A 12724-nucleotide genomic window follows, 5' to 3' on the forward strand; every position below is an offset into this window, starting at 1 on the left:
AAAAAGAACGACGTTTTTAAGAGAGATTGGAACTGAAAAACTAGAATTAATCAACATACTTAGATGATGACAACGAAAAAGTAAACACCCACCTCAGCTGTACATGATCTTTCAGATCACAAGATACACTGGCTCGCAGTCCCCAGCGCAGTGCCCCAGCTACGCTCCTCTGGAAAGAGGAGGAGGGACTCTTCCCTGCGTTGCTAGGATAGAGCCCTCCTCTGACTTGGAAGCCAGCTATAAGCTTTTCAGGGAACTATGTCACGGGGGTTTTGCCACAGAAGGCATCTTCCTTTGATTACAAAAGCTTTAGAAAGGCTCTTTCATCTATAATGAAAAAAATATTATTTTTGTTTTTCTATAAAGTGAATCCAAAGCCAAACTGTAAGGTGTCTGGTCTCCCCACCATCTTCAAAAACAAACTGTTCTGCATGAACAGAGCTTGGCTATTTGCTAAGCTTTTATAAAAGGCACTGACAGAACAGATATGCTCACTTTAAAAAAAAAAAAAAAAAAAAGCACACATGTAAACAAACACCTGAAGGGGGAAAAAGGAAAAAAAAAGGAAACAGCCATGTAGCAATAGCCTGTTTGCTCAGAACATGACAAACAAACAAGAACTGTAACACAGGTCTCAGTCCTGCCCTTTACTCAGCATTTTGGCACCAATCCGTACACACGCACGGGCAGAAAGCTGGCCGATTGCAGAGTTCTCAAAACCATTATTAGCAGCACCCAGGTGCGCACACTGGGCACACAGTACGTTCAAAGGCAAAACACGCACTAGTGAAGGAGAGATTGCTGTGCTGCAGGAAGGAAGACTAAAGAGACAAGCCAGCCACGTCTTTTACGTATCAGTGTAAGTTTTATCCCCCATGTATTATTAATAGCCAGCACATTATTTCTTCTAAAAATCAATTCACTGTGAATAAAATAAAGTATCAGGTACAGTGATAAACCTAAATAACAAAGTGAAACATTTCTTCTGCTATTTCAATATTGGCTATGCCAAATTCAAGTCACTTACTAAGAAGTCTGCAGAAATGTTATACTTTAAAAAGCATTAATAACCACCTTGGCTGTATGATGTTTGCCTACAATTTAAGTTATGCTCCGTGAAAACTCTGAAGTGACGATCGCCGAGCATTTTTTCCAGCATTGCCAGAAGTATGTCATCCACCCATCTGCAGAGTTATGGAGACATTTTTCTCTTCAGTAGTCACTGTTTTTGCAAGACGTATGCCAGTTTACTGTTAATTCTTAAGTGAGTGCTTTCATGTTCATGAACATGAACGCAGAGTTAGCTCTCTAAAAATTAAAGCAGAAGGATAAGCATGAAATATGACAGCCGTGAAAGAACTGAGAGACATACAGTTATACAGCAGAAGAACCAGAGGATCACATAAGATGTCACTTTGGACACAGCAGGAACACTGATGCATTTTTTTTCTCCTCCTACTACATATCTACCCTCCCCGCTAAATCTGAGTGCATCATATTTCTTCACGTTTTGTTTTACAAATCTTGTGAAACTGCACTTCACTCTTACATACCAAGGGCCTGAAAAGCCTTCCTTTTCTCTCTTTTACACTTGCTACCTCACTCTGCAGGCCCTGTTCCTGCCCGTCCAATGCCAGGACCTCCACATGCATGCTTCCATTACTTTCCTCAACCTGTCAAAATCCATGGAACAGAAAAATTGTACATAATGAAGAAGGATTTGGTACAAATATAGAAATGCAAGAAGTGTCAAGGTCAATTCTTTTCAGTTCACAGCCTTCTTTGGCAGTGCCAAACACCAAATTTATGGAAATTCAACAGCCTCATTTGGGCCAAACACAAGTCCTCCTTAAGAAAGGATCCCTCCTAAAACCAGGAAGCTAGAAGCTGTCTTACAGTATTCTGCCATTCTTCTCCATCTACTACCTCTTTTTTTAACCCAAAGAGCATTCCAGCACCACACAGGTAGTAATCATCTCTACTGTGCAAGGATAGCTATATTAAAAAAAGCCGAACACTAAATTACCTCTCAAAATTACATTTTTGATGATTTAAAATAATTGTTTATTAATAGATGTTTAACAAACCTCTTCTCAACAGAAAGTTCGAATGGTCTAATACTGCATTTCTTGGCTCGGGGTACTCATTCATATTTTAATCCTGCTCTCCAGTCATGGGTTATATATCTGCTGTGTCATTTGCTTTTCTCGATATACAGGCCTTCAGCTAGGCCAGAAGTAACACAATCCCCTGTGCCCTGGTTTCAGAGTTACTGAAACCGTAGCTTAATTCAACAAACTGCTAAAATATAGGCAACATATTTTAGTAAATTACCGCCTTACTGCAATAGTGAAAATGCAACTTTCAGTCTTAAAAACAAAAAAAAGACAGGACCTTCATAGTACCATTTCCTAATAGAGTTCATAAAACACTGAAAGCACATAAATTTGCATCAAGTCATTTTAAGCATTTTGCACTTCAGCATTTCCTAACAGGCTCCAGATGTCAATTACCTCATTTTAGTTCTCATGAGAGAGCAGCTAGCTACTTGTCTCGATTTGTTCTCTCTCCTTCCTTTAATCTGTCTCAGCTTTCCCAAAAAAATAATCTTTATAACCAACAGGCAATAACATTAACTGTAACTTTCTCAAAAGATCATATCAGGAACCAAAGGAAATGCCCAGTCTGATAATATATACTACTAACGTGTTCAGAAAGCCACAAGTTCTACCAATACCGTAACTGGCATAAAAGAAAAGGAAAATAAAAATATATTTTAAACACAAGCCTTACACTTGTGCCATAACTGGGAAATACATGATTCCATACAATATGAGAATGTGTTACATTCTTGAATGAACTGCAATTTTTTGAGTCTGCTGACTACTGCACATTTTCAAATGCAGACATGAATCTTTGCATTGGCCCTATCAGCTGATTAATAATATGCTTATTCTTCTTATTTGCCTTTTACAGACCTTGAAGCAGTGCAAGGATCAAAGCCATCCATAAGCAACAAGTTGAGAACCACTGGCGTAAGAAAATAAATCCTCCTAATCTGATAATATATATTAATTCTGTGGGCAGGTTCAGATTAAAAAGAAATAAGCAACATGTAGTGACACAACCCTGAATGAAAAAAAGCAGAATATTTTCCAACTGTCAAAAAAAAAGGAATTCCTATAGTAGAAAGCAAGCAGCTGTCCACCACTGTTTCTTTCAAGACTGTATTTTCAACAACTAGTACTCCACAAAGAAAACACAGATAAGAAAGTGGAAAAAAAAGTTAAGCATCGCCACTTAAGAACCCTATAGTCACGACAAGAATATAACAATACTGATAGTTCTTTAAGCTTAGTTGACGTCTGACAAGCATGCTGCCACCACGAGACTCTCCTTCCTCAGGAGAGGCAGTGCCAACATCAGATGTAGAACGTTCCAGCTGATAAAACATTTGAAACAATGACTTGGTAATTTAAGGAAGAAACATTTGTTAACATCACTACTTGAGACTACCATGGAACAGATGCAGTGTTTCCACGGAGAAAAGCAAGTTGCCTGCCCATTTGGGATGGAAACAAAGAGGACATTCCAGAATAAAGCAGCAGAATGTTTGAATGGACTCAAAACAGACTGCATAATCTCCGTCTTCTGCGTGCAGACACATGCAGTCTGACTCTGTACAGTGTTCTTTGAGGCTGGAACACTACTTTTGTGGGGTTTTTTGTATAATAAAGTGAAATTATTTTTTAAATCCATGATCATGCGCTATCAGTCATGCCCAAGTTCTTAAAAACATTTCAAATCAAAAAGATTTATATTAAACTTAGTGAACACTATTAAGAGACTAAATACTGTTAGGCCAACACATTTCTAAGCTCAAAAAAAAGAGAGCACTTCTTCTGAACGTGTAAATCAGAAAATCCCTTCTGTAGAAAAGTGATATATTTGAAAGACCACCACAATCTGGTAACGTCATTTTCCTGAGAGAAAACCAAACTCACCACATGAAGCCCTATGCTTGAAAAACCAGCCTGAACAGCATTTCTTAAATATCTGTTTCATACTATTGATGTTCGTACCACTACTGCCAAGCTTTCACGGGCTTGTGAATCATTCCTCAAACATCCTTACAATGGTTTCTAGAAAGTAACTTGGATTTTAAACCTGCAGTTTTCTCTTCTGGTGCCTGAGTTACTCCAAGAGCTCTGACCATTCACAGTTAACTGCTTACAACTCCAAACATTATTGCAATCTTAAAACTTTAAAGCGTTACAGCATCTTCTGTATGATTCAGATCTGATTCTTATTACAGCTCTAAAAGCTGAGTTTGTGGTCTCCTGGGCTGGTATTACATTTCTGTAAAAAGTGAATACATGTTTGGTTTTTTGGTTTTTTTTTTTTTTTTTTTCCCAAAAGCACTTAAAATAATGACTTTAATTGAATTTATAGGCCTTTGAAATTCACACACAATTTAAAAATACAACTGCATTTTGGCTCTGAACAAAATAAATGCCTTTGCATTGCACTGCTATTTGCTTCTTGCTAGCTCTTTAAGAATATTTCTCCCTGTGCAAGAATATGCCAGATCACAGAGAACAACTTCTGAAAGGTTCAGATAGGAATGAGGTTAACTCATCCTCAGCAGACCCACAAACTGACCAGACTGGGACATACCCACCAACATCCTTACTGAAACAATTCTGGATGAGGTGGACATAGCAGAGGTGTAAATTGCAGAGGGCAGACAGGCTCAGACACCCTTCCTGAACAGATCTCCTGTGGCTACCATGTTCTTTTGTTTCCAAGGAGTAATACAAGTATAGTCCTCCACTAACTACATATTATGCAGCCAGGTTTCTTATGTTTTGGAAAATTGCAATGTCAGCACACCCAGACTGAGGGAGATGAGCCGTATCCTGGAACAACAGTCTTCCTGATCACGATGCCTCCCTCTGCTGCATTCTGGGTCTACTGGAGATACTTCACACTGGGCAACCAAAAAGACTGAATCACCATTTTGCAAGCTGTGGATTACATTTACAATGAAGTAATTCCGCTGCACACAATATCCATTGTAAATGTCACACTAAGCTTCAAAGTTCGCTTTGTAACAACGACAAGTAGTTAAACCAAAAAGACAGATTTGGAAGCCTTCATGCGTTAACTTTTCAAAACTTCTCTTGTACTGATGCAGCGCGCTTCGTATTCCTAGTCATTTACTACTTAAATACAACCACTTTGAGCTATGAATTCACATCAAGGTCTCTTCGCATTTAGCCACTGAAGCCAGTTACTGAAACGGTACGTGAACTTCTCTCTGAACCTAATGCTCATGACTTAGAGCAAATTCAGCACGTTTTGTCAGCTCCAAAGCATTTACTGAATGAGTAGCAAGTTCAGCCACGTAGCAAGTCATTTGATAACAAAGCAAGTCACCAAGAGCAAATTATTATGGTACTGATGGAACAGCCTCTGTAGTAGTCACTGTTAAACTAAGTTGATTATCTGAATGTTGCTCAAGAATTTAACTCTACTGTTCAGCGATTAGAGAGTGTGGGATTACAGAGGCATCTTCAGGTATCATTTAAGTTGAAATGAACAGAATTGAAGGAAGAATTTATATATAAACAGAAAATACACAGAATTAAGACTTGTAAGATTTCAGTAGAATAAGGGTTGGCATTTTGGAGTCTACATTTGATTACTTATTGAACAGATAGCAATTGGAAGAAAGAGAGCATTTAAAAACATGACCGCTATGATTTTGTCTCCGAGAAACCATGGATTTCGATGTCAATTAATCAACTAATACAATGTTCTAAATATATTCTTCAGGTACATCGCTACCATAAGAAAAGACACCAAAATAATATGCGTCATTTAATTCAATGTTTATCATGCTAAGTCCCATCAGATCATATTTATTTGGCTTATGTGCCTATCAAACCAGTGGTTTGTACCTCACTTTTAAAGGTATGGGGAAAAAAAAAAAAATCTGCATTTAAAACTCAGCTGATCAGGTGGAAAAAAAAAAAATAAGAGGAATCCAGACTTTTCTCTCAGATCTGTTGTTTGCAGATACTGGTATAGGAAATAAAAATTTAACAAGAAGATAAGCAAGAACGTTTGTATAGGATCATTCTTTCTACAACATTCTACTTCAACTCATTCCAGCCCAATCCAACATAACCACCAGATAAATTCTAGAGAGGTATACCCTTCACAAAGGCAAACACTCCACCTACATAAAGCACAAAGCTTCAGTTTTGCATACTGTCTTCTTAATATAAATACAATTTTTATAAGGCACAGATTCTTGAAGAAGTGCATCTCTTTATTTTAACTAGGCATAACTATTAAATTAACGGAATGAAAGCAGTCGTTTGCTCTTCTGAAGTGCTTTCAAAGTCACTACCAGGACTACGCCAGGAAATTACTGTTGCGTGCAAGTTTTAGTATGTCTTTAGTCTAACTCAAAATACAGTTTACTTTTGCAATCATAAAAATACCAAACCAAAAGCTTGTAACAAGTTGGGAAGTATGCCCACTGGTATGACACAGCTCTTCTGCCCGTGTCACTGACTTGATGAACAGAACTTGAAACAAAGAGTGGCTGACAAATTACTCAAACTGAATCATATCTATATGATCACTAGCGGAGATCCTGCAAAAATCTTTCAACTCTCTTTTAGAGTGCATTTGTTTAGGTAAACATTACTTAGTCTGAAACAAGTAGTACGTTCAGTGAAACAAAGGCAGCCAGAGGATATTCAGAACAGTTGCAACGCTGTAATGCAAACACTACGCCTTGTCACCACTCATCCCGCTATCAAGCACCATCACATCACAGTATAAGGACATCCCCATAAATAGCTACTGGTTTTCTGTAACTTCAAAGAGTGAATCTGTTTCCTTAAGAGCACAGAAGACATTCCTACTTTCTCACACAGTTAGAGGGACTGGGGCAGAACAACATTTGTTGTCTGGGAATCAATCCAAGCGCCCCACAATGCTGTCCCTCATTAAGGACGTGGCTATTCTAGAGCTCAACCAGCAACCTCAGAGTTGTTTCTTAACTGGGACAGATAGCAGATGCTGTACTTCTGTACCATGGAGATGACACTCACTGTTTGTTGTGTCAGTTCACAGATCCATAGCGTATTCAGGACCAAAGACTTTTAGATTATCTTGCAGCATCAGGGCTTTTATGGCAGCCAGGCCTGCATACAAATCTCTATTCCTCCTTTGATTTTGAACGTGCTGGGTAATTTTAACTAAATAAATTAAAAGGCAGGAGATTTCTCAAAACAAATATTATATTCTCACAAGAAGTAGGGCAAAGTGTAGGAAGGAGACTTGTGTTCAAGTAGTCTTGAGTTTCTCCCAATTACTTTAGATCAGATCAACTAATTTCTGAAGCAAAATGGAAAAACCAACGTACTGCCATCAATACACTTGGTAGCAGCAGGTTAGCAGTATGTTTGGAGATAATATAAAATTTGAATAATATTATGAGATGTAAATCCACTGAAAATTAGAGGGTTTTAGTGATATTGCTAAGTTGCTAAATAAGACACATGGCTGTTTTTCTCCCTCGGAAAGTGCAGGATATTCTCTGCAAACTGGATAAACAGGATTCTCTCTGCGTATGCTTGGGAAAGGGAAAAGGCAGGGTAAATTCCTATAAATAAGAAACTGTACTAAGAACAAGATGAATAAGATCAAAGATAGTAAGAGGCTTAGGACCTCAAACATCAGTCAGATATTACAGCAAAGCTATGAGGAAGATCATTCATTAAAGCTTCTGCTCTGCTTATGGATTTTAATTCCGCATCAAGGATATTTTAAGTGACCTCATCTTATCATTTTACAACTTGCTATGCTCATTCAGATTCCTGAATGCCTCGAGATCCTCGGTAAAAAAAAAAAAAATTATATACCATTGAAACACAAAGACTTAGTCTGTTGAACATGACGCACAAGTAAGAGAGGATGTCTGTAACAGTAAAAACTATTTTGGGCTAGTAATTTGTGAGTAATTTTTTCTCAATCCATGTTGCTATTTCTAAACACAGCCTGTTCACGTTTTTTAAAAAGATTCACATCTTTAATTAATAAGGAAGAGCTGATAACTGTTAAAAACCTTGAAAAAAAAAAAAAAGACAGAAAATATGATGTGAACTCTAACACTTCAAGTTGCCACTGTACACATGCATTATAAAAACGTCACTGCTATAGTCTATTAAAAGATCAGAACGCACATGATCCTCCTAAGCACACATCATTCTCTACAGAATGAGTCAAGGATTGAGAAGTAAAGAAAGTTTTCACCTGAGAAAGTAAATTGCCACCTCTTCTGTCAATACTTACTACTATTCCTACTTTTCAAGGAAATTCTTGCCTTTCCCCAAAGCCCTCCATTTTGATAGCAAGAAGAGGAACTGGTTTGACTGTCCTTACTGACCTCTGATGATAATACACTTTAACTATCTCAGTAAATGCACTCAGTCCACAATAACAATTACAATTTTGGAACAGTAGAGCATCAAGTTCAAGTTATTTGACATCTAAAGTTTAAACAAAAGTTTGAGAAGGAAAATATCTCCTGTCAGCCTCAAAAGCAGATGCACATAAACCAAGACACAGGGCTTCTCCCTAATAGAATTCAACCGAAACAGCTGAAACAAACATGCTGCTTTTTATAGTAAGAAGTTAATTTTGATAGACTTGGCTGAAACTGTAACTGTTTCACACTCTTTGAAAATATCAAGTCAGCAATCCCTATTTAGCTCTCCATGTTCTTAGCCTTTTAAATTAGCACCATGACTGCTACACGGCTGGCATATAATAAAGCACAAGTACAAATACAGAACTTCAATAAATACTGCTGTGATTGAGTGGATGCCATGCCAAGCAGAGAAGTGGAATGAGAGTGTCAGATAATCCAACTCTATCAAATACCAAGTTTCTCTCTTTGTCTTGCAATTTCTCCTCAAAATAAGAAAAAATATATAGGCAGTAAGAATATAAAGATCAGGAAGATGGAATAGCTTTTAATGGTGTTTCTGTGTGAAACAGTAGACTGAAAGCACTATTCACCCCAAAGTCTCCTGTCTGAGTCTGTACAACAATTGATGAGACATTCCAGGTGGAAAACAGTTAAGCGGGTGCAGAAACTTGTACAGTCTGATCTTACATACATCTTCTAAATCCTTTCCAGCCTTTTGAAGAGCAGGAGCTAGATAGCAGATTTGTGGGTATTTCTAAGGGTTCGCTGTACCACTATTTGTCACGCGAGTGCAACACTACTCTGCAAAAAAATAAATGCAGGTAGAGGACAGACACCTGGACAAGCACAGACGTATTAGTAGATGTTTGAAATCATCAAGGACCACGCTGCTGACAGAATTGGCTTCAGTCCTGCTGGTCAAGAACGAAATGGTTGCTCCAGCAGAAACTGGCATCTAGCTGAGGGCAGCTGAGATTACAGCTAATGCAGTATATAATTGCCTTTCATTAAATAACAAAACACCATCCATCTGAGGCACTTCTAAACATGCCAGTCCAATAAGGACTCCAGTGCATTACTTTGTATACATGCCAGCAGAGCCAGTAGTCCTAAGGAATGCCAAAAGATTAAACAAGAGCTGCATTCATTCGTGGTCATCATGTTCAAACATTAGAAAACTCACATTCAACATACAGAGTCAACATTTGACCTGAATGTTTTAGAGAGAGAAAGAAAAGCAGTTTTGAAAAACCATATTGGCAAGATAGATCACTCTATTTTCAAGGAAGATCTATTTTGAAATATTCTCAGTCACTCCCAAAAAAAACTTTCAACAGGGCTAAAAGGAGGAACACTAAAGGAATTATCCAGTCTGCTCAAGCCAGGTAAATAAAGGCTGTCCTGGATATTCACATTCAGAAGATGGTAAACACGTACAGCCTATAGCTCAGACAGGAAATCCACAGGAGCTCTACAAAGTCATAGCAATCAGTATATAGGGGCACTGTTCCTTCCTACAGTATAATCACATGAGAAACATAATTGTTCATTTCCTACAGTACAGCTCCCTGTTGAGGATACCAGACAGATAATTTTTTGCCCCTCACTAGAAAGCTGAGATCTCCTCTTTAAAATAAACCATACATATTACATAAAACTCTTTTATTTTTTTTCAAATAAAGTATCTGTCTTGATCCCTAAACATACAGATATTTGAAGTCACATTTCTAAGCTTTTCTGCTTCAGCCAACACATCGTTCTGCCTTCACTACACACAAAGCTTTAATGCACTTCAGCAAAGACAGAAAATCTTCTAGCATGTATAAGGACTGGCCAGGCAGAAAACCCTGAAATCCTGTCATTTTAAACCAAGAACTACTAATCCTCTGCACATTTTTTTCAGTCATTCTACATTCAGAATGTAAATGAAGAAGTTTTGTACCTAACAGTTATACATTCCTTAGGCTAAGATACCTTGCCGTTGGGGTGGGGAGGGGGGGAAGTTATTTACTTTTCCTCCTCAGTATCTAATTTGCTATCTTGTTACATGTTGTAGCAGGTGAACACAGACACACACTCAAGAAAAATCACTCTCTGACATGGCTAGTTTTAGAGTTACATGCATATTTCTGTTCTTTAAATAAAATCCTTCACAAAGCAGCAGGCATAAAGGCATTTCCTCTTTTGTACCTCTTTTCTTTCTTCTTCCTACATATTAATATGGATATCACATGTTTTAAAATCTTTCTGCTCAAAGATCTCAGAGCAACCTGTGAACTTCCATAGAACCCCACCCATTCAGCACACTGGGTAAGCAAGTGAAGGGGTGGGGAGGAAAGAGTCTTCATTTCACGGTCATATTTTTACATATTTTTAATCATGAACATAGACAGTCACAAACTAAACCTTCTTCCCCAGAGTATGTTTTGGAAGATATTTTTGTGGCGTTGGCTTTTTTTTTCATTATTTGAAACACATACATAAAGAGATGTTATAGTGAAAGGGAAAACTAACTCCTGATTGAAATGCAGCAGGAGCCACATTAACATGTGAGTAACAGCAACAACTACCTTGCGCCCCATGACTGCTGAGGCACAGAAAAGAGAACGCTGAACGGCCTTAGGTAGCAGCTCCAGTGATACAGCGGAAAGCCGGCGGGGCCTGGAGCAAAGCCTTTGCCTGGGGATCCCACGGGTCTAACGCTGGCTGTAAGATGGCAATCAGCTCTGGCTGAGCCACCTGGAACTGTGGGGCCATGCAGGAGCAGCTCACCTGCAAATGAGTCGCTTTGAAGACGACACAAGCACGGGGAGCAGATATAAAATAAACACACGACATGGTAAGTTACATGCCAGATCATTCACAGGTAACGTATCAGCATGGAAGCGTGGGATGCTGAGAACTGCAGGTCAGCTTTATCATGAGATAGTAAAACCCCTTCCCTCCAGAATGACCCACTCAAGCCACCAGTAACTAAGCACAGTGCTACATCTTCTAAGGGTAAGACTCGAGTGGAAAGCGCATCCAAGACCCTCACGTCCCTGCCTGCTCCTCACGAACCACTAAAACACCCAAGGGCTCTGCACGGTGGGAGACGAGATGCGGGAGGACCCCAGCCCACTCGGGATGCTGTGCCTCGTACCTTGCCACAGCCGACCCCGCTCTCCCCACCAGCCTCCGAGTTTACAGAGCCCGACGGGCAGCCAGCCCCGTCCAACCGGGGCCACGGCGGCAGAGGGAGAGGAGATGAAGCCACGGGAGAGCGGAATGAGCCCGGCAAGCCCGAGCACAGGGCTCCGGAACCAGCCAAACCGGCTGCTGTCACCGCGGCCCCGGCAGGCCGGCGAGGAAGCGCGGGCACGTGTGGCGTGGGCTAAGAGCTCCCGCGGGGGGTGGACGCCCGCCCCGCCTCCCGGGGCCTCGCCCCACCCAGCATCGCCCCTCCAGCGCTGCCCACCGCCCTCCGCCCCGCAGCCCCACACCGGGTCCCTCAGCCCGAGGTCCTCCAGCACCCCACAGCCACCGCCGCCCCCCGTCCCCTCACCGCCCGCCGCCTCCGCTCCGCAGCCCGGCGCGGGCACAGCGCGGCGCCCGGACGGGAAGCGGAGGCCCCATGGCCCTCCCCGCGCGGGCCCCACCAGCGGCCTCACCGCTGCCGCCTTCGGCTCCGCGCCGCCGCAGCTCCTGCTGCGGCTGCCGCCACCGCCACCTCCTCCTCCTCCTCCTCTTCTTCCTCCTCCCCCTCTGCAGCGGCGGCGGCGCCTCCCCGGCTCGCAAGGGGCGGGGCGGGCGGACAACGTCTGCGCCCGGCCGGGGACGCGGCAGCACGAGGCGGAGACTGCAGCAGCGGGAACCGCGCCTCCCTCCGCGCCCCTTCCTCGCTCCCGCTCCCCCGCGTTCTCTCTTCGCCCCCTCCTCGCCTCCTTTTCCCTTTGTCTCCCCCCTGCTTTGTTCGCCCCGGGGCAGCCCGGGTGCCCGCCGCCGGGCTCTGCTCGGTCTAAGCCTGCCTTCCCGGGCAGCCAGTCGCCGCGGGGAGGGCCAGGCCTGGGGGGAGCCGCCCGTCCCGGCAGCCTGCGGGGAGCTGGTGGAGAGCGGACGTGGCTGGGTGCGGGTCCTCGGCCCCGCAGCGGGGAGGGGGCCCGAGCACGGGCAGCGCTGACCGCTGGGGGAAGGCGCTGCGGCAGCAGGCGGGCGTGAACAGGAGCGGGGGGA

General features: G+C 41.9%; 1 protein-coding gene across 1 annotated transcript in view; it reads right to left on the reverse strand.

Moving 5' to 3' along the window:
- Positions 1-12191, reverse strand: part of CLIP1 (CAP-Gly domain containing linker protein 1) — a 72852-nt gene extending 60661 nt beyond the window's left edge. The window contains exon 1 of the mRNA XM_086761918.1: positions 12163-12191. The gene's annotated coding sequence lies outside the window, so the exon portion shown is untranslated. The remainder of the gene's footprint in view (positions 1-12162) is intronic.
- Positions 12192-12724: the final 533 nt, after the last annotated feature.

The sequence above is a fragment of the Chlamydotis macqueenii genome, chromosome 17 (assembly GCF_036417535.1).
Source record: "Chlamydotis macqueenii isolate bChlMac1 chromosome 17, bChlMac1.mat, whole genome shotgun sequence".
Lineage (NCBI taxonomy): Eukaryota > Metazoa > Chordata > Aves > Otidiformes > Otididae > Chlamydotis > Chlamydotis macqueenii.